At 42.9% G+C, this 20929-nt stretch overlaps 1 protein-coding gene across 1 annotated transcript in view; it reads left to right on the forward strand.

Moving 5' to 3' along the window:
• Nucleotides 1–327: 327 nt before the first annotated feature.
• Nucleotides 328–20929, forward strand: part of LOC306787041 (carbohydrate sulfotransferase 8-like) — a gene marked incomplete at its 3' end in the record, with an annotated part of 143013 nt that continues 122411 nt past the window's right edge. The window contains exon 1 of the mRNA XM_079282041.1: nt 328–396. The remainder of the gene's footprint in view (nt 397–20929) is intronic.

Raw genomic sequence — 20929 nt, forward strand, 5'->3', positions numbered from 1 at the left:
TCCGCGGGGATGCGCACGGAGTGAAAAAAGAAAAGAAAGGCGAGCGGCATTGTGACTGATCTACCGGGGGAAAAAAGCATAGGGTCTCGCGCGGCGAGTCATGTTTGCGCCGGCCGGAGCATCGACGCGGCGGCATCAAAGTTGAAGGAGACGTACGTTGTTTTGTTTTATTCACCGGGGCTGCACAGTCGCGACGCGTTCACACCAGCGCCGACCTTTAACTTGCAACACCCGCCCCTCTCCTAAAAAAAAGAAAAAAGAGGAGGACGCGCTGTCCGCGGTGCTGAAACAGAGCGACTTGGCCCATCATATATATAGTGCGGGAGAGGAAGACACTCTCACTTCGCACACCTGCTTTACGGAGCTCCGTGGGTTTTATCCAGCAGCTTCAGCGAGGTAAGTCCGACATGATGCGTTTGCTTCGCTATTTCAGTCTTGTCTCTCCGAGATATCGTGTTACAGCCTTTAAAAAAAAGACTCCACTCTTATCTGCTCGGGTGTCTTTGTGTACTGCCTTTGAATGCCTACATGTGTTTTATTTTGAAAGTTTGATCATATATTGACTACAGCCACACAGATACGGTATCTGTCACTGTTGGGCTTATTAATGCTACAGTAAAAGTATTGCTAAAGTACCCCCAGATGTCACAGAGTGCCTGTTGATTTCTCTCTTGCATTAAGTATTTTACGTTGCAAAATTTTCTGTTAGTGTCCATTCCGGTTTTTACTTCCTGCTTTCAAACCTTTTCACACTAAAGTTTTGGAATAAATACGCTTCTCCTCTTCTCCCTATTTTACTTATTGATGCTGTGCATCACATTTACCCCAGGCCATGGGGGCCATTGCACAATGGAGCATGTTATTGCCTGTGTACACTGACTGTTGTTGCGGAGTTTTCTGCGGCTGTTAAATCTGTTTCGCTCTCACACACACACACATCAAGATGTGACAAAAGGGCAGATTCTGGTTCAACGTCGCTGTGTGCATCACGCGGCCCGTTATGTGTGTGTGTTTACATTGTGCACAGTAAAGAACTCCCAGCAGTGAGGGAGCCAGCGGTTCGTGCCTCTCACTTTGCCGCCTGCAGGTACCTCATAACTTCTCTATGGCACAGCTCCTCCGCTATAGTGGATCCGAAATATCTATTCACGTTTCGTGTCTTCTTTTTTTTTTAAACAGAAATTATGTAACTGATGACAAAGCCCAGTCACCATTCCACTGTGCTTAATGGCTTGTTATTCTAGTTCTGTTTAGCAAAGATCAGGGCGGAGTCTGTGTGTTCTGTTGTTTGACGATGTGTCAAAAATAATTGGTGTGTTTCGCTATAGATTAAAATAAGGCCGCTGCACGCCAGCCAGCTTCAAGCAGGCATTTCGGGTTATGCCACTTTAAAGCTGCGACTGATTTTCGCTCCCGCATCTCGAACACGACCTTAAGCTTCGTAGTTACTTTAAAAAACTCTGGATGCTTCCAGGGTGTTGTCTAAAGTAATCTGAATACAAACTGAATACAAAATGAAATGTAGCTAAATGAATATTCAATGGGACTAAGGAGTGCTACTATGAGCCACTAAACAGTGTTGTAGTACCTCGAGATCGGGCTTTTTGAAGGTCCTGGTTTCGTCTCGGACAAAGACGACTCAGGATTTTAATTCAAGACCGGTCAAGACCACAACTGTGTGAAATCACTGAATTTCCTGTGCATCATTACTGTGATTGCTCATAGACCAGAAAGGGAAATCCCCACAACAAGAAAATTCACCTCTAGAATGGCTTTTGATGATTCTATCAAGACATTTGATATACAGTAAATATGACAATGAAAGATGCGAATGATTAGGAACATTCATTTGTTTCCCGTAAGTGTTTTTATGGGAATGTTGATCTTTCAGATCAATTCGAGGAGTGCCTATTGTTTGCACGCTCCACACTTCCTATCCTCAGTGTGTCATACAGTGCGGGAATCGCAATGTCTGGGTCTCATCTTCATACACTCTGGTGTCGGTGGTCTGGACTACAACACAGCCACTAACGCAACATTCCCTACTTGTTTTCCTTGTGCTTTTTCCAACCTGCTATACACGCATGTTGGTGGTCTGTTAATAAAGAACCGTTTGTTTAGATCTCAGACGGTGTTCTAATTGCAAGTACTTGCTTTAATTCACCACCCGTGTCTAGCTGAGAGGGAGCGTGGGAGTCATCAAAGCAGAACAAGGCCTCTGTTAAAGGTGGGACACTTGTGGCTGAATGGCTGGAGTTGCGATTCCTTTCAAAAGGCACGACTTCATCTCAAAAGGCACGTTTTCTTTGGTCTTTTGTATTGAAATCACTGTGGTATTCAGTCAATGAAGTCTGTCAGCACCAAACTCTGTGGGAGCCTTAAGAGCCTGTCGCTACAAAAGACCTGTTTGCCCATTGGTGGCTCAAATCCATCCTCGTCTCTGACAGCTTATATTAAAGGATGAAATAAATAAATATATATATATATCGAGCGAGAGTTAGAGGATCTAACAATATTGCATGCAGCACTCTTGAAAAGATTTTGCTCGTATGTGTAAATCTATAACCCGAACCCAAGGACAGACAAGAAAATCCTGAAAATTCACGCAGAATAAAGGACAAAGACAAACCTTCCGCGAGATCATCAAATGAAGCTGTTGTTGCTAAGTGAGGTTGCTCAATTGCTTTTAATCAATTTATCGTGCCGTCTTCCTCTGTCCAAGAGGGACAGGGGTGGCACAGGTGTCATCGAAGCAGAATGGGGGGGGGCACACAGCGGAGCTTTGACGCGTACAAATTGTGCTTGAAGATGCTGCGCAGCGTCCCGAGGAGGCTCAAGAAGCTAGCGGGGGGAACCAGCGGAGCGTGGGGGACATTGCACTCCAGATGGCCCTGGGAGGCCAGGGGAAGAGAGCCGGCCAAGCCCAGCTGGGAGTGAGGGAAGCTGGACTGCCGGTGTGTGTGTATGAGTGTGTGTGTGTGTGTACGTGATTGTGTGAGGGAGGCGGGATGAGGGCAAACAGGAGAGACAGAGAAAAGAGGTATGTCTGTGCGTGCTGAAGGAGGGATTGGGAGAGAACATGAGAGCGAATGAAACAGGCGCCTCTGTGTGTGTGTGTGCATGGAAGTAGTGAAAGGGAAAGTGTGGGAGGGAGAAGAAATAAAAGAGAAGATGAAGGAGCCTGTGTGCTTGTGTGTGTGTGAATTCGAAGGACTGACGGGGTTTGGAGACGCAGCAAATGAAAGAGAGAAAGAAACAGGCGAATGGTGTGTCTGTGTGTGGGTGGGAGAGAAAATTAAACTGGAAGAAGCCTGCATGTGTGTGTTGTGTGTGTGTGTGTGTGTGTGTGTGTGTGTGTGTGTGTGTGTGTGTGTGTGTGTGTGTGTGTGTGTGTGTGTGTGTGTGTGTGTGTGTGTGTGCGCGTGTGTGTATGTGTGATTGCAGAGAAAGCATTACTGGGAAAGAAAAGGCAGGAGGGACCAAAAAACAAAAAAGGGGAAGAGAAAAAAAGGTAACGAGTGTGTGTGTGTCCCTGGAAAGGGTAGTGTATGAGGGATGGGAGAAAAAATGAAATGAAAGAAACCGGTCGGGTAGGATGCTTGTGTGTGTGTGTGTGTGTGTGTGTGAGCGGGGTGCACACATGTGTGGGCGTATTGCTGACAGTGGTATTCGCTGATAGCATTAAGGAGCAAACATCTGCCTTTGGGACTACAGATGAAAAGTAGCCTTTTGGCTAACTCTGCCGCATTTTGCATAAATGTTTTTATTAATGTGCACTGTCCCGTTCAAATAAACCAATAAATAAATGAAAGCTGCACAGGAAAAAATAACATGTAGAAAACAAGTAAAATGGGGTACTAACTGAAAGAGAAATAGTGGTGCGATGTACTCACGTGCTCACACAGGGGCCGCGCGACCGAGTATACGCGCTTTAATGGCGCACCGTTTCGGGGGCGCGCGGCCTCCCGCCGCAAGCTCGGATACTCACTCCCCGCTCCGATTGAGAAGACATGCGTCGTATGTGGGACACTTTTTCGAGTCTTTTTGTAGATGACGTTCTCGTACTAAAAAAGCGAAGCCACCTGAGAACGAGCACCGAGCTCGCCGCGGCTTCACAGAGATGACTGACGCCGCGACGTTTCCGTTTGAGGGAAGGCCGCTGGAGAGACGCCGGCGATAGGGAAGCGCGCTTGTTTCATTGCGCCACGTCTGCTCTCTGATGGAATGGAGCATGATCTGCACTTTGATCACGATGAATTATTCCTATCCCCTGCTATAAATATGGTCTGTCTTCAGCACACAATCTCTCGCTCTCTCTCTACGTAAACCAGGAATCTGTGCTCGCCTCAGAGTAGCGTTCTCCTGAGTGTGTCACTGTGGGCACACTAGTGCTGCCGCTCCGGTTGTCTTCCTCACACTGTGAAGGAACAAGAAGTCCGACCTCAGTGGTAACCTTTTGTTCTGGAGAAGACTGATGAGACTCAATCAAATACAGTGATAGCAACTATTTTGTGCAAAAAACGCCATCGGCCCCATATAAGAAACAATAAAATAACTCTGTCTTAAAGGACTGGGTTGGTGTTAAACTGTATTTTCCCCCATTTACAACAAATCCCATGAACAGACCAAAACCAAAAATATGTTGGCCTGTCCGTCACTTCTTTCTGACCTCCCCTCTCTGTCTGTGTTATACCCGGAGAAGGTGTACATCTCCGATACCTTCATTGAGAATGCGTTGATCAACATAAAAACAAGCACAACTGAACAACCGTGTTCGTGATACGTCTGCTTCCACGGTAACTGGCTGTTGCAATTCCATTCTGTTGCAGTCCAGCACCAGTTATCGTTCATAGAAACATTGTATAATGTGTGACCCGTCCGGTGAATCGCAATTACATTTTAATGTTAAAGCATTTTGACACAAGACAACACTTTGGGGTTAGCAACAATGTTGGATTTAGCTGATACAGAAGTTGTTCGAGTGAAGTTTCGAACTTCCTGGAGGGCATTCTTGGGAGTGGTTGTAGAGAAGCTGAGTGTACTGGTTGTATTATGCATGCAGAGTGTGGAGGAGGTCATAGTGCACAACAGTCATCTGGACAAATGAATAAAAAGACTCCCTGATTGTTGTAACTTTAAATGTGAGTATTTGTGGGCTGCAGCTGAACTTTTTATTTATTATTGGCCATTTTTGTTTCTTTGTCTGTGTTTTGTCCTCTTGTCAGGTTAGTTCTATCATAACCAGTTGAAGCACTGGCTGCAGAGTGCAAAAAAATGTATTTATTGCTGCGTGATGTTGGTCCATGTGTATTTATTTATTGACAATAAATGCAATTTGTGCAATGTAACACAGTACATTTCAGGTAACTTAATTTTTGCTTTCATCCGAATACATTTTTGACCAGTAAAATGCCATTAAGGTAACTAGTTTTACTTGAGTATACTATTCTAGTACTCTTTCCATCGCTGGTCGAGTGTCACAGCAGATGAGTTGAAAAAATTAGGACCTATTTTACATTTCCAGATGATAGATATACCCGAACCTGATAGAGAGCAACATTTTCTTTCACCTGGCCAAATATTCACGCTCTTTTAGCTCTGTTTTTGGTCTCTATCAACTCCTGGGGGGGGGGGGAGCTGCTCTGCAATATGTTCAGTAACTAGTCTCCAACTGTTTCTGTCTGCGGTTTGCTGTGCAGGTAGAGTACAATACGTGCAATACTCCATTTCTCATATTGTCTTGTTTGAACAGAGATCGTCTTTCTTAAAGTTTTTGTTCACAAAACCTGCGGATTTAAATCAAATTCAAACAAAGGAAATGTACTTTTTAACTATTTTTAACCTGTAATATTCATACAAGACATTAACTCTGAAGTTGTTCTCTCCGCCAGGAGGATCAAGCGATTGGTCGTGTGTGTGCGTTTGTCCGTGAGTGAGTGTGCACCTCTGTGTCTGTCCGTGGCTAATCTCCCAATCTGCTGCAGCAAACTGCTTCATATTTTTGGGTGGCCAGTTATGGCTGCATGATCGAGGACCTCTCGTGTTTGCAGCGGCTCACACTTTCTCAAAACACCTTTTATAGCCAGTTTTATATACTGCCATTGAGTGCCTGCTGACTTCTCACTCTCTACTGTTCACCGGACCCCTGTCGGTAGAGTGATAACACAACTGAGTGCATCTCTGCATCTCTACAGTGACATTCAATTTCCGAAAACAAATGGATGACTAAAACGTTTAGCAAACATTACTCAAACAGAAGTATATTGTGCATGTATTAGGGACTGCCATACTGTGGGTGTAGATTTCAACAATTTCATAGGCTCCTGTCCTTTTAAAAGTATAAAGGGTTAACCGGTGAGGTCTGAGCATAGTTGGTGTGTTTATTTTAACGAGGAGTGAAGGAGTGAGATACGGGGGATATCTGACCTGATGATGTGTCAACCCTCAGGCTATAGCACGCATTGACAAGCTAGCCACGGCAATAACATCTCTGAGAGGAATAAACAGCAGAAGTCTAGCAGTTGATGCTTAATGATTCCAAACATCACACAATTGCAAATCGAGTCAACGATTTCACATCTACATTTTAAGAATAAAGTGAGCTAATCTGTGTTAACAAGAATGAATCAGACAGGTATCATTTTTGACGTTGGCCTTGGATCAGGAGTTGACTTAGTCTGGGTAATTAAGACATATTTGTATGTAAAATTTGCCACAGCATGTCCACATGTTGTTGTTTTTTGCATCATTTTCATCACTGATTGTCTTTAATAATTATTATCTTTAATTGTTGTTGGACAACAATGGAGCTCTATTGCCCAGAGGCTTTGGCTACACAGACAACAAATGTAAGGAGGATTGCATTTATGCTGTTTCTAGTGTTTTAATGTTATTAGTTTACTATAAGAAAAACAGAATATCTCCAACCTTATCATGAATGGCCACACCAGGCGGCAACCTACTGGTGTGAAAAGTGAAGCCAATGTAGAAGTGCCTTCAACTTGCATTCTTTCTACTCTGATTGCATAAACAAGACTGATTGTATGGAAGTCTATGAGGAAATGACCCTACTTCTCACTTAATTTATTCCCTCAGCAGACATTGTAAACAGGAGTTTATGGTCTCCATCGCTAGTTTCAAGTCTCCTTCAATACACCATGATGTTCATTTAGTACTTCAAATAGACCATAAAGCAGGGTGTGCTTTAGTTTTAGTTTTGTTTCAGTTCATGAAAGTTAATTATAACCTTTCAGTCTCAGATGCAGCATTCAGTTGCATGAGCTCCACTCTCTTGTGTCTGGTTGCAAAAATAAAACAAGATAAGTGACGGGCAAAAACCAAGATGGTGACAGACAAAATGCCAAACTTGAGGCTTCAAAAGCAGTCTACGTCCACTTCTTATGTGCAGTCTATGGTCAGACTCAACACCAATACTTATTAATGACAATGAAAAGTATAATGTATTATCAGGGTTGCAATATTTTTCCTTTTTGATACACTGTGTAGATTTGGTGATGTTCGGGGTGTTATGACTCATTACCTTATTGAAATACAAAACTGGGGAACGGACCCATAATTCATTGGAACGCCATCAAACCGGACCGAGCCAGCTGAGCTGGCATTGACTTTTTTGTTAATACATCATCTCTGATTCTCAGAGCTGACTACAAGCTCCTGACTGGCACCTCTGATGTGTCAGAAACAAACCCACAGTACAATTCTTCAGAGAACATGGACGCAGTGACAAAGCGAGGCTCCGGGCTGTGCTTTAGGATCAGATCAACAGAGACCGCATCTACATCTTTGTATATCAATGCATCCCACGGGGACGTGGCGTGCGCCTTTTCTTAACATCGCTGCTTGTGCCCGAGAGCTGATTTTAAATCCGGGAAAAAATTCCCAGCTCCATTTCGCACAGCGGCCTTTTACACATCGTCTCACACGGCCTCGCCCACACAAAGTGTGGTGCTATCAACCCATCACCTCTAATGGGAACAAAAGGTCACCCCTTAATTATTCATTCGGGATGTCAAACAATGCTTGCAGGCTGTTACTTAGGGTGGGGAGGGGAGACCCGCTGAATAATTCAGGTTTCAGGATTCTCTTTCCCCCGGAAAAAAAAAAGAGCGGCGCGGTGGTTCAGGTGTTTATGAGAGTCTCATCTCCATGCAGGAGCCCTCTGTCATTCCCGGGCTGACCTTGGCTGTCACTGCGGCGGCAACATGGGTGGCACTGAAGGTGGCGGGGACTCGTGTTCCTCCCGTATCTGCAGGCCTCCTTCACACAGGGAGAGTGAGTAGGAAGGACTGCAGGGAGCAGGCTGCTCCTTCTCTGAGTACCCCCCCGGGTCTGTTTACAGTACACCGTGTGCCACGCTGCGCAGGGCTGGTGCCAGTGTATGATGCTCTTCTTTCTTTTTTTGAAAGCAGATCCTTCCTTTACAATGACTTCCTCTGCGTTTCACTCAAGGTGTTTCTGTTTTTGTTCACTTGCGATGTCGGCCGCTCTTAAGCTGCTTTCTTAAAATGTGAAATAGGGTGTGTTTATTGCAGCCGAAGAGGCAAAAGCACATATTAATACTATTAAAGTGCTTTAAACTGAAGAATGCTGTAATGTGAGTCACTTCCCTGGAAGGATTAGAAGGGAGGATTCTGAGTAAGGAGAGAAAGTGGAAATGTTAATCCTGTTATGCGAGAGGCAGGAGGGGAAAGAGAGGGACGGATGAGATGGAGAAAGTGTGTAAGAGAGTGAGCGTGAAAGGGAGAGACACCAACCTAATGCCAACGCTACCATCTGTGAACAATAACATGCATGCACAGATACAGTCAGCCTCTGTCAAGCAACGCGTGGTCAAGCAGCAGCAGCCGAGGAAATCAAACCAGAGGCACGTTTGTCATTGCAGACGCAATCAACAGAATGACCCTGATCTTCCCGTAGACACTATCTTACTGCCATGTGTACTGTAGCACTCGGCGGAGGACACCATTTTTTTTTTGCTGTGACTGCTCTGCACGTACAACTGAAATTCAGCAATCGATAGTCATGAATAGAGGCGCTGAAGTCTTCAGCTGCATTAAAGGATATTTCAACTGGATCTGAATAGGCTTCATAGAACTGTCATAGAAATGAAATAAATGTATTTTGAAGACGGTTATGAATGGGAGAGTGAGTAACCTGTTCATGGGAAATGACTGAGGATCAAACTAATAAACCCTTGAACTTTTGCTAAGTCCCGCCCCTGATAGCAGACTTGTCAATCACGGCGTAGCATCGGCCAGCTCTGCCCAGGGTCCGACTACTGTCCTGATGTTCTCCGTAGACTCTCATGCAATCGTTTCAGATGTTCTTCATTTTCAGGCTGGTTTTGTGGATTTGGAGCTGGTCATGGTTAAATGTTGCTGAATAGTGATAGTTGTGGCCCGGACAGGTCGTAAGGAAACACACGTTTATAAAATGTTCCGTTTCTAATTAAAACCTTTTGACTATCGTACCTCCAAATATGTGCTCGAGTAACTTATCACTATCTACTGCTTTAGCCATTCAGGTACTACTAACTAAGGACTCGTTCCACACTCATTCCTCGGTTAACTACTCACAGTTCTGTAAAGTGTTACCAGACCACAAGAGAGACGAGAGAAAAGTTATTATACCCATGCCTGGCTTGACAATAAACAGGCATTGCCACCTCTAACAGTAAATCATGGCTTCGATTAAATGTGCGTACTAGCAGTCTGTCTGTGTGCCTGACATACAGTATCGTTGTTGCCGTAGCATTCTAGTGAAGACAATCAAAAAGCAAGTGACAGATTGGATGAAAATACCACGACTATAAATCATGATCACTGAGTGAAAAAAAAAGGTGTGTGCCAAGTCCGAAGTTTCAAATTAACAGTTGAATTTTTTCCTGGCACCTGGACTTCAGTTCAGTTCAGGATCCAGGCTGATGAATTGGGCGAGTAAAAAGTTATTTGGGGACGCCGATGCTCAAGGGGTCGGCTTGTGATGCCGGTGTTTCTTTGAGAGACGCTGCCCTTATTGCCACCGTACAACGCGCGGAGCAGTGACAACGATCGTTTATCTCGGAGCTGGAAAAAAATGGTCTCATCGGGGTGTCTCTTTAATAAAGTGAGTAGAATTGCCCCCAACGAAACAGGAGGGGTGAGTAGCAGTCTTTTTCTTTCAGGCTGACAATGTGACTGGCTCAGGGTCAGGTGCCTGGAAAACCCAAAACCAAGGACACGATCTCGCTCCACCGCGGGGCTCCAAAAACGTTAACTCCTCTGGATCCACACACGAACAGGTGCCCGGGTGTTGGTCGGTTACACCAGAGTGTAGCTGCCCAAGTTAATAACACTATTTATTTTAATTCTAAGCTTGTCAGTAACGACTTGGCAACACACTGGATGCAGTAGTGAGGTTTTAATATGAACAGTGGGTGGGATAATGGTTCCCTCATAGAGCAATCTGGCAAAAATGGCAATTAGAGAATCCGCGCCAGTCCAAGTTTTGAATTTAAGAGCTTTAAAATTGGTATATGGAAAGTAGACAAATACAATGGGCTGCTGATCCATAGAGTTGGTGGTCAATGAGCAAGAAAAGAATTCATGAAATTTGGAAAGACATGGTGACTAAATGCATCCTATTCTTTCATCAATGCTCCTCATTATGCAACAATGGCAATAATCGAAACGGATTGAAGTGGTGTCAATAACCGCTCAAAATAAGAAGCCACTATGGGGTCTAATAGCCAAAAACAAACAGTTTGACATACAGGTTGGACTGTAAATAGCACATACACAGTGCCATTGCAAAAAAACTGGTATAATATTCTATATGTATATCATGCACTACATTCACTATTGAACTAATTCATTAAATCAGGTTTCATTATTGTGGGTAAATTATTTAAATTGAGATTAGATGGAAATTCCTTTTAAACCCGTTAATATCACATCTCTGGTCATATTGTGCACATATTTAACATATCAAATATAATAATATATCAAATCATCTTTTCTTCCAGTAAAGCAAAATATGACCTGTTCTTCTGTGAGCTAGTTACAAACCAATTTCAACCAATAATGTCATGACATCCATCCATCAATCAATGTAGAGCCGCATTGTAGCTAAACTCTAAGCCTGCCCAAATATTGTGTTTCACTGGGGAATATACACAGCACAGAAGCGAAATACGCTGTAATCTCTTTCACTGGGACTTAAAACAAACAAAGAAGTTCCTAACAAACAATAATTATTTGTCACTTTAGGTCTTGTGTAATTTACCGTTAAGCTGTTGATCATTCAATCCCTGACTTTCCCTCTTTAGCAGAGTCAATACAAACACATCTACCTTGATTAGTATTTGATGTTTATTGTTAAGTGATCAATTTTGCGCCCCACCATAATTACATCCCCCCTCGTGAAAGAAAATGAATCCTGCTTTTTTTTCTTCTTATTTTTTTGGTTGTCTGCGTCTCCATATGATTAAACAAGAACCAGAGGCAGTGGGTCGCTCATTCAATTAGCATTTCATTTACAACATTTAATTACCCACAATCTCTGCCCCCTTTGACCCTGCAGGGAGCCTCGTATGACTAATGAGTGCACTTACCTGATTTCCTTGCCTGGGAAATCCCATCAGTGTATATTTCCAATCACCTGCTCACAGGAAGGAAGGCAGAATATATATGGTGACTGAAGATTAAAGGATTTATTTCTTTTTGGTGGACTTGTATGTATTTACCAGGGAAGAGGTTTCAAGCCTTGTATTGAAGGCTTCCAGCTGTTCACCTTTCTCCAGCCAGACACTTTGATCTTCCAAAAGCCCCGTGTTGCCACAAGTTGTCCAAATTCGTCCTGTGCACCTGTTGATCAATACGTGCATGGTGTTGGCACAGGCTCAAAAATGTGCTCTGGGCGATCTAGGTTGTAGTTACCTCAATCATGCAAAACAGGTCTGAAACTTTTCAGTCACCTCTATTGTCTCCCTTTAGAGTGCATGTATACTCCCTTAATAAGACCTTACATATAGGTCTTGAAACAGGCTGTCTCTAGCATTTGCACCGAATGATGCAATTAAAACTTCACCGCCATGCTTTCTTGCTTTTGGTTAGCTTGCAAACGGCTGACAGAGAAATTGCAAGCTTCTCAATTTTGCTTCATTGTGGAATGCTTCTCCTCCTTCAATTTTTAAGCTACAGAAACCGTTCAACTATTAAAATGTTCAGCTCTTTCACCAGAGGTCTGCTATGACTTTTTTTTATTTCTAACCTTTAAACTTTTTGAATTATTAAGCTTTTCAGCTCTCTCTCACAAATTATTTTTTCTCTCTCTCTCTCTCTCTCTGTTATGAATAAAACTCATGTTGAGGAGAAAACTCAGGTGAACAGACTTAGGTCGAGGCGTTTAGCTCAATTCAAGCAATAAGGCTTATTTGTAACAGAAGTATTATGTCCAGCAGTTAAACGTGCACGGACCTAGAAAGTTCACTCTGTAGGAGCGAATGAAAAGCTAAAAGGCGCTTAGACAGAGTGCGCATGCGGTGTTAAAGGTTCTTCTGATGGAAGCCTATTGGTTGAATACAAAGTAGGAGGTGGATCTGTTTTTTAGCATTCAGATGACCTGATGGAGCTCTTGCCAACTTCACCCACACTGGCTCAGTTCCGGGACCGCCTTCTCTGGAATGTCAGTGTGTCTGCATATTGTTAACACTTAAGGTGCCGGAAAAAGGGTGCAGTTCTAAGCTATTTCGAAGTCTCTGTGTGAATAGATAAAGAGAACTCTTCTCCTACTCTAAGATGGCAGTTTCTGCCCTAATCTGGTGGTTTAAGCAAGTGTTTCTTTCAGGGCCACTGTATCTGTTTCTATCGTGCGAACAGGCGACGGAATGCCCTGCTTGCAGTTTTTGACCTACTTACAGTGACCTCACAACTCCGCAATATAAGCTTACAAGTATAGCTCATATTATTTAACATTGAATGAATATATTTTTATTTACATCTCTCACAAATTCTTTCTTCTCTCTCTCTCGCTCACAAATTCTTTCTTCTCTCTCTCTCTCACAAATTCTTTCTTCTCTCTCTCTCTCACAAATTCTTTCTTCTCTCTCTCTCACACAAATTCTTTCTTCTCTCTCTCTCTCTCTCACAAATTCTTTCTTCTCTCTCTCTCACAAATTCTTTCTTCTCTCTCTCTCTCACAAATTATTTCTTCTCTCTCTCTCTCTCCTCACAAATGACTGAAGATTAAAGGATTTATTTCTTTTTGGTGGACTTGTATGTATTTACCAGGGAAGAGGTTTCAAGCCTTGTATTGAAGGCTTCCAGCTGTTCACCTTTCTCCAGCCAGACACTTTGATCTTCCAAAAGCCCCGTGTTGCCACAAGTTGTCCAAATTCGTCCTGTGCACCTGTTGATCAATACGTGCATGGTGTTGGCACAGTCTCAAAAATGTGCTCTGGGCGATCTAGGTTGTAGTTACCTCAATCATGCAAAACAGGTCTGAAACTTTTCAGTCACCTCTATTGTCTCCCTTTAGAGTGCATGTATACTCCCTTAATAAGACCTTACATATAGGTCTTGAAACAGGCTGTCTCTAGCATTTGCACCGAATGATGCAATTAAAACTTCACCACCATGCTTTCTTGCTTTTGGTTAGCTTGCAAACGGCTGACAGAGAAATTGCAAGCTTCTCAATTTTGCTTCATTGTGGAATGCTTCTCCTCCTTCAATTTTTAAGCTACAGAAACCGTTCAACTATTAAAATGTTCAGCTCTTTCACCAGAGGTCTGCTATGACTTTTTATATTTCTAACCTTTAAACTTTTTGAATTATTAAGCTTTTCAGCTCTCTCTCTCACAAATTATTTTCTCTCTCTCTCTCTCTCTCTCTCTCTCTCTCTGTTATGAATAAAACTCATGTTGAGGAGAAAACTCAGGTGAACAGACTTAGGTCGAGGCGTTTAGCTCAATTCAAGCAATAAGGCTTATTTGTAACAGAAGTATTATGTCCAGCAGTTAAACGTGCACGGACCTAGAAAGTTCACTCTGTAGGAGCGAATGAAAAGCTAAAAGGCGCTTAGACAGAGTGCGCATGCGGTGTTAAAGGTTCTTCTGATGGAAGCCTATTGGTTGAATACAAAGTAGGAGGTGGATCTGTTTTTTAGCATTCAGATGACCTGATAGAGCTCTTGCCAACTTCACCCACACTGGCTCAGTTCCGGGACCGCCTTCTCTGGAATGTCAGTGTGTCTCCATATTGTTAACACTTAAGGTGCCGGAAAAAGGGTGCAGTTCTAAGCTATTTCGAAGTCTCTGTGTGAATAGATAAAGAGAACTCTTCTCCTACTCTAAGATGGCAGTTTCTGCCCTAATCTGGTGGTTTAAGCAAGTGTTTCTTTCAGGGCCACTGTATCTGTTTCTATCGTGCGAACAGGCGACGGAATGCCCTGCTTGCAGTTTTTGACCTACTTACAGTGACCTCACAACTCCGCAATATAAGCTTACAAGTATAGCTCATATTATTTAACATTGAATGAATATATTTTTATTTACATTTCTCACAAATTCTTTCTTCTCTCTCTCTCTCTCTCTCACAAATTCTTTCTTCTCTCTCTCTCTCTCACAAATTCTTTCTTCTCTCTCTCTCACACAAATTCTTTCTTCTCTCTCTCTCTCAAAACTTCTTTCTTCTCTCTCTCTCTCACAAATTCTTTCTTCTCTCTCTCTCACAAATTCTTTCTTCTCTCTCTCTCTCACAAATTATTTCTTCTCTCTCTCTCTCTCCTCACAAATGACTGAAGATTAAAGGATTTATTTATTTTTGGTGGACTTGTATGTATTTACCAGGGAAGAGGTTTCAAGCCTTGTATTGAAGGCTTCCAGCTGTTCACCTTTCTCCAGCCAGACACTTTGATCTTCCAAAAGCCCCGTGTTGCCACAAGTTGTCCAAATTCGTCCTGTGCACCTGTTGATCAATACGTGCATGGTGTTGGCACAGGCTCAAAAATTTGCTCTGGGCTAGGTTGTAGTTACCTCAATCATGCAAAACAGGTCTGAAACTTTTCAGTCACCTCTATTGTCTCCCTTTAGAGTGCATGTATACTGCCTTAATAAGACCTTACATATAGGTCTTGAAACAGGCTGTCTCTAGCATTTGCACCGAATGATGCAATTAAAACTTCACCGCCATGCTTTCTTGCTTTTGGTTAGCTTGCAAACGGCTGACAGAGAAATTGCAAGCTTCTCAATTTTGCTTCATTGTGGAATGCTTCTCCTCCTTCAATTTTTAAGCTACAGAAGCCGTTCAACTATTAAAATGTTCAGCTCTTTCACCAGAGGTCTGCTATGACTTTTTATATTTCTAACCTTTAAACTTTTTGAATTATTAAGCTTTTCAGCTCTCTCTCACAAATTATTTTCTCTCTCTCTCTCACACAAATTCTTTCTTCTCTCTCTCTCTCTCTCTCTCTCTCTCACAAATTCTTTCTTCTCTCTCTCTCTCTCTCTCTCTCCTCACAAATTCTTTCCTGGACATTTAGCTATCTGCACATTATGAACTCTGGTGAATCAGTGTCAATTACTGATTATCTAGTTCACAATGGGGTTTCCTAAGCTGTGAAGAGTGTGTAGATGTTACATTTTACTTATTTAGCAGCTGACTAGCTAGCTAGCTAATGTTAGCTTGCTATTTACACCATGTTTTCATGCTAACGCTACACTGGTTACAGAAGTTGAGCGCAATAGTCGCCGTTTGGTCACTATTGTCAGAGTGTTAGTTTGACATATTGGGCGTCTGCTTTGACGTGCCAGAGCCTGCTAGCTGGCCTCGACATACGTGATTGGTCAGTGGGCTGTCGTGAACGAGCAGCGGGAGCTGCCGTGAGCCCCTCCGCCGCTCCAAAGCACACACAGGCGGGTACTCTCACAGAAGCCTCGCGCAGCACTCCCAGCTGCAGTCAGAGCAGAGAGGGACGCACACTCGGCGTATTCTCTGCAGTTAGTGTAATTATAGGTGTTGCCTTCATTTTTACACGAAACAAATAATAACCGTAGCTGTTTCAGCTGCAGGACAGCAGTGAAGGCCCAGGTAAAAAATGCACGGCCCGCCAGTCCTTAAACCAGGAGGAGAGCAGACGGCCGCTCCGGAGAAAGGAGGCGCTCGGTTTTTCCCTGGCTGACTTTGAGTATATACGGCCGTGACGGTTCGTCTCCGCAGCTGGTGGAGGCGGGGGGGAACGCAGGCTGTGTAATAAAGCTATCAGCGCATTACGAAATCTGATGAATCTGTGTGAAAGTTGTTACATTTTACTCATTTAGCGGGTGGCTAGACAGCTAGCTAAATTGGACGTGAGTGAGGCGAAGAGACCGCAGGGTGTAATTCTAGTCTCATTTGTGACAAACAGGAATGTCATCAAACTCAGCGCCCCGTATTGCTTTTTTCCATGCTACTGTAGCTGTGTTATAGTTGTCGAGGCCGCATCAACGTTTTCGTCATACGGAGGTGAGCATGGTTTGATCCCTCAGCCCCTTGCCCATCTTTTTTTTTTAATGATGCAGTGGGTGTACTTAGGCTCAGACCTGAGGGTGAAGTTACACTTGAAACAAAAATCATGGAGTTCATTACACTGTAGATGAATATATATGTTTGTCGGCTCCTTCAGTGACTTTTTGTTCTTTACTTTGCTCTCTTACAATTGGCATGCAAATAATGACCACCAACTAGAGTCACGTAGAGGAAACTACCACACATTGTAAACTTAATGGTCTCGGCATTAAAGTCTGTTGAAATCCACAACACTTATGCAACACAGTTAAAAATAAGTGAACCTGCCCACAGTTGTCTAATGACCTTCTGTTTACTTTGACAACAGTGGGCAGTATGGATCAACTGTAGGCAGAATGTGTTGCAGTATTTGTGGCCAAGTTCATTTTTCATCCCAATTTCCAACCAGAAGCACGCTCTGTGAAAGTGGCTTGCTGCCAGGTTGAAGAACTGTGTCTATCAGATTGGGAGAAACAGAATAAAAAGTTTGACATGAGCCATTATTTTTCATCCATGCTGTTTCTTGGAGAACTTAGCCAGCGGAATGAATTTCTTGCGCCTTGTTATGACGCACACCTGCTGCTCAGCGCATTAAGCAGTCGAATATTATTCTCTCGACATAAGTGCTTTGCTTTCAATATTAATGAAGGCTGGCTTTTAATATTTAAGATTAAGGATTGCGGTGTTAGTGTCCGAGTGTAAGTAAGCTCAGTGTTGATGTCTTCAAAATGACTGTGATAAGTAAACCCTTGTCCGTGCTGTTTAATATAAATAATGATCCATTTATGCAGCCATTAAAAATACACAACAGCATTCCGTTGCTGTTGATCAGCTCCTAATTAGATGTGAGTCAATTATGCTTTGGCAAAGTAAGCCTGGTATCAAAGCAGGTATTACACAGGGTTCAGCTGGGCGACATGGTGGGCCCATAGCCTGTGACGTCACCCATAGGTTTCTGAAGAGCTGTTGTGAAGTTCGAAGTAAGATGGTGCTCCGGCCATCACCATCTTAGCAGTGATGACACAGCCTGAATTCCCGGCTAATCTAAAAATGGGCAAAGAAGTGGTGCTGCCTAACTTTAAGCCTTAACATAATTAAAACATGTGAGTTGTATAAAAATTCAGCCCAAGTACAGTTGTCGTGAACGGGGATATTACCTGTACCAGGCTGTAAACGTGTTTATTTAAGCTGTAAAGTTGGGCATTTTAAGATGGGGGTCTATGGGGATTGACTCGTTTTTGGAGCCAGCCTCTAGTGGCCATCTAAGGAATGCAGTTTTCTGCACTTGCATTGGCTTCATTTCTCAGCAATTGTCACTTGGGCAAAACGTAAACACTCATTAAAAATAACTCTACTTTACTTTTACTGTAGTAGAGTCAACATCTTTATTTTCTGACCTTATCCAATCAAGGAACATTTTCTTGGTGAGGAAATGCTAAATATATTTACTAGCTGCACACTAGCTGTTAGCTGAGCCGTCGCCATGTTGAGAGCCGTGTGGAAGCAGTCTTAGATGTGCTCTGAATTTAGAATTTAGCCCCTTTAACTAACTACTTGCATCAACATAACTGAGTTTTTTTGTGCCAAAATCTAACCAAACCGTATCCCTAGCATTGCCAGATCATAAAACGGATTAATTTTCGACAGTGATGTATAACGTTTTAAAGACACAGACAAATTAAGTTGTTGTGCTAGATCAGAAAAAGCTTCTATGTGTCTTTTGATCTGGCGGACATGGACAAAAAAACAATGTTGTTTGATTTGGAGGGCTTTTTGGGCAGGCAGCAATTTGTTAAAATATATTTGCTGTTGTAAACTTGGCACACACAAACGTGTTTTCTTGGAGACGGGGTTGTCCTACAGAGAGTGAAGGCTCGCTTTAAGCACAGCCTTGCCTCCTCATTCATTCAGGTATACTGTACAGCCGATGTCCACAGCTGGGAGCTGCCCAAACGCTGACGCTCTTGGCATGTGAACAGTTACTCAGGGGTTTTCGTGGAGCATTACTCATTCCCTTTCCCTAGCCAAACTTTCCCAGTTGCTTCAGAAAATCAAACCGACACCTTCTTGATCACTACGGTGCTGTTGCTACCTGCCTGCTTGTTGTATGCTCTGTGATCCTCGCTCATGTTTGAACCTCTGACTTCACAAAAACCGGCGGTGGGCTCAGCACTGGTGTGGTGATGACAACGCGTCAGCAGAAGCTCCACTGTAGACTTCAGTGTTCAATACTTTACAGACATGTCAGCCAAATTGACAGGCATTTGTTTCAGTAGAACCCAAGATCAAACAGAAACCAGAAAGGCAGCGCATTTTAAAGAGTTTTGAAACAGCGTGCTTCATGGTCGGAGGAGTACATGTCCAAGCTCGGCAGGACGTTGGTTGGCGAATATTGCATAGCCTTAGTACGAAGCTGAAGAGAGCAAGTTACCGCAGACTTCCTGCGAGCGGAAATTTATACTCGGGGAGACGCGGCACTTCTTCCAACTTTACTCACTGAAAAATGTGTCAATCAACACCCGCTTCGGCACCCGCCTTGCTGAGACTCTGACGCTTCGAAGGCGGGTTCAATGACTGAGATCGACCAATAGGCTGACTTGGAGCCCCATAGACACACATGAACTGAGAAAATCCTATAAATGACAGCCAGAAACATACTCTGATGATGTTAGGAATCTCAAAATGACCACCCTCTCCACCACCTCCTGCAGGGACAGCGGAGCACTTTCTCCAACAGACTGATCCAGCTCCGCTTTCACAAGGAAAGATACAGGAGAACATTCCTGCCCACTGCTATAACACTTTACAATAAAACAGCTCTGGCCAGATCATCCTCCACATAACTACACACCGCTACACTGTTGTTTGCTTCATTGTATATACTGTGCATTTTTGTTTTATCTTATATATTCTATATTCTGATATTTAATTTTACACACTCTGTTATTCTATTGTATATATTGTGCATTTTTTAATACTTAATATTTTGGTTACTCTGTTACTTTGCTTTTTGGTGTGTCTTGCTGCTGTAACATACAAATTTCCCCCTATCTATCTGTCTATCTAGATGCTTTTCGGCCTCTTGAACAAGCAGTGTGTAGATCTTTTTCTGAGTCCCACTATTAAACATTTGTTAAAAATATCCTACTGTAACATCGCAACATGCAATATCATGTAGTTTAAAGAACAACAAAAAAACATCCATGCAAAAGTTTGCCTGCATCCATAATCTTTGATGTGATCCGCCGAGTTTTCATGTGTTGTGAAACAGTCTCTCATCCGAGAAACAGAAGGGAGGCTCTACAACTTGGAACAGAGGGATCATACCACTTTAACTGGTTTGGCCTTGATTTCCTCTGAAGACTCACTTTGTATTCACATCAACCACTTCAATATCTTTTTATTCCTCTTGCAGTGAAAAAACTCCCCTCTTGTTTATTGACAAAAAAAATCTAACTTTGATCCTTGGCTCATCTTTTATTTGATCCCTTGTCACACCGTCATATGTGATGACACAGTCGCCATCTAACAGTGTCTGGGAAGAGGTGCATAAAATAGATTGTAATCTGAAAGGGACGGTTCAGATCTTTAGCCGTGCTGGCACCATGGTCCAGAATTAAATATCTCAGCAACTACTGACTGGACTCCTGTTGTACAGACATTTGGGGTCCAGAGGACGAACACCACTGATTTTGGTGTACCCTTGACTTTTACTCCTGCACCACCAGGAGGCTGACATTTATGTGCTTTAGTGAAATATCTCAATAACTAATGAACGGATTGTCATGGAACCCGGTTTGGATATCCACGGTTCCCCATGATGTTAAATTCAAATGATTTAATGTTACGCCCCTTTTCATCTCGCCCAACCGGCAGGTCAAAGTTTTTACTCATAACGGTACAGTGAAAAGTTACATTTTTTTGTACTTTCACTTTTTTCAAAAATGTTTTTAACTCATACTATTACTTGAAAAACACATGATAAAAAAAATCACGTCAGAATCGAACAAAAGAAAATGAGATCCGCCCACACGGAGAACCATACCACTTTCTCACAATATTCTGACTTCTCAGAGAACACTGATGTGTGTTCTGAATGTGCGGGAGGTTCTCAACATCAGCAGGGATCTTGCTGAAACACTTCTGAGCTATTAACGTTTTATGAATCAATCAAAATGAATGAATGCAACACAGGTGCCACATGCACATTTAACGATGTTACTTCCCCTTACAAAAGACATAATAGAGGACGGAAGAGTAAAGCACGTAGAGGAGAGCCTTTCCCCCATTATATTCCATAATTAAGTACTAAAGAACTTTATTGATAACGGCCGGTCCGATTAATTAACAAAAAAAAATTGAAATAAACTACTGCAGTGGGCCAATGT

This window comes from Melanostigma gelatinosum, assembly GCF_949748355.1.
Source record: "Melanostigma gelatinosum genome assembly, chromosome: 2".
In the NCBI taxonomy this organism is placed as follows: Eukaryota; Metazoa; Chordata; class Actinopteri; order Perciformes; family Zoarcidae; genus Melanostigma; species Melanostigma gelatinosum.